The sequence below is a fragment of the Mirounga angustirostris genome, unplaced genomic scaffold, assembly GCF_029215605.1.
Source record: "Mirounga angustirostris isolate CCGP_5_RB_7025 unplaced genomic scaffold, mMirAng1.0.hap1 SCAF_6, whole genome shotgun sequence".
In the NCBI taxonomy this organism is placed as follows: domain Eukaryota; kingdom Metazoa; phylum Chordata; class Mammalia; order Carnivora; family Phocidae; genus Mirounga; species Mirounga angustirostris.
In genome coordinates, this window is record NW_026991714.1 from 6376975 (window position 1) to 6378792 (window position 1818).

The 1818-nt window shown below is 39.4% G+C and overlaps 1 pseudogene; it reads right to left on the reverse strand.

Annotated features, from left to right (window-relative positions):
• Positions 1-892: 892 nt before the first annotated feature.
• Positions 893-1047, reverse strand: LOC123847292 (U2 spliceosomal RNA; annotated as a pseudogene).
• Positions 1048-1818: the final 771 nt, after the last annotated feature.

Sequence of the window (1818 nt, forward strand, 5' to 3'; positions counted from 1 at the left end):
TATAATGAGTTCTTGTATTCTTCTCAGCAAAATACTGAAGTCTTTGGTCCATAAACTTTCAGTTATTTGCAAAATCAATAAGAAGACTTATTTCTCATATATAATCTATTGTAACAATAAGAAAATTTACTTACTTATGTAAACACAGAGAAGTCTTTCTCACTGGAGAACTGCATGAAGATTTAACAAACCTGTTAAAAGTGTCAATCACATTATAATGAATTATTGATTTTTTTCTCAGATAGGTGGTGACCATGAGCAACATTCATCTCATACAAAGTTCAGTAGCTTTCCCAAGAAAAAGCCCTATCTTGTCTATTCAAGTTGCAAGAAGAACTTCAGGACTTCCAGAAGGAACCCATCCCTCTGTAAGGTCGTGGGCATGATTGGGACTAACTTTGCAAACTAGCTTATCTCACAGATATATTTGCTCATTTAAAAAACTTAAATTTTTCCTTTCAAGGCAAGCCTATGAAAATAGACCATGTGCAAAACCAAGTGCACACAATTCTCATGAAAGTAGAGTATGGGATAAAGGCCATGATTATCTGGTCTTAGGTTCTTTTTATCTAAATTGTCTGCTATTGCTTTGATTTCTGAGCTTCCCAATGTCATTTCCTTGTATGTTCTCCCTGTAGATTCACATTGTGTCATGTGGCTTGCCATGCCCATTTATTACTTCTAGTTTACTTTTTATAGATTCTTCAGGACTTTATACATAGGTGATCAAATTGAGAAATAAGGCAGCTTATGTCTTCCTTTCCAATCCGTATGCCTTTTCTTTCTTTTTCTTGCCTTATTGCTAGAGCCTCCAGTAGGGCATCGAGTAGACATGAAAGTGGACTTGTTGCCATTGTTGGGGGTGTGACATTGTGACTTATAATAAACGTATATTTGGTCTTCATCCAGTTTCTGGTACCGAGCTCCTAAAACCCCTGGAATTTTCTAAGTAATCAGAGCAATAAAGGTGTCTTTTTTTGTGAGATGACTTTAAACTGATAAGAACAGATACTACACTTGATCTTAGCCAAAAGGCCGAGAAGCGATGTGTGAGATGACTTTAGACCTCACCCAATGGCAGAATCTGGTTGCCAGGAGGACCAACCATGTGATTGGAGGTTTGGAACTCTCAGTCCCACCTCCCTAACCATTGGGGATGAGGAGGGGCTAGAAGTTCAGTCCGTTGCCAAAGGCCAATGAGTTAATCAGTCATGCCTATATAATGAAGCCTCCATAAAAACCCAGAGGTCAGGTTCAGAGAGGTTTTGGGTTGTTGAACACATAGAGATTTGGGGAGAGTGATGCACCTGGAAGGGGCATGGAAGCTCTGTGCATTTTCCCATACCTTGTATTATGCATCTTTTCCATCTGGCTGTTCCAAAGTTATATCCTTAATAAACCATCTAGGTAAATAAAATGCTTCTACGAGTTCTATGAGCCATTCCAGCAAATTAATCAAACCTAAGGGGGGGGGGGTCATAGAAACCTCTGATTTATAGCCATTTGTTCAGAAGGGACAGAAGGTGACAACCTGGACTTGAAATTGGCATGTGAAGTAGAGTGGGGCAAGTCTTACAGACCCGAACCCTTAGCCTGCAGAATCTAATACTATCTCCAGATAGGTAATGTCAGAATTGAGTTAAATTATAGGACACTAAGCTGGTGTCTGAGAATTGCTTGGTGTTTGGGACAGGGGTGGGTTGGGGGGGAAGCCCTACACATTGGAATTGGTAATTAGAACCCATTAGGGGAGAAAGAAATCAGACTTTCACTGTAAGGATAATGTGAGCTGGTTTTTCATAGATTTCCTTTTTTGTA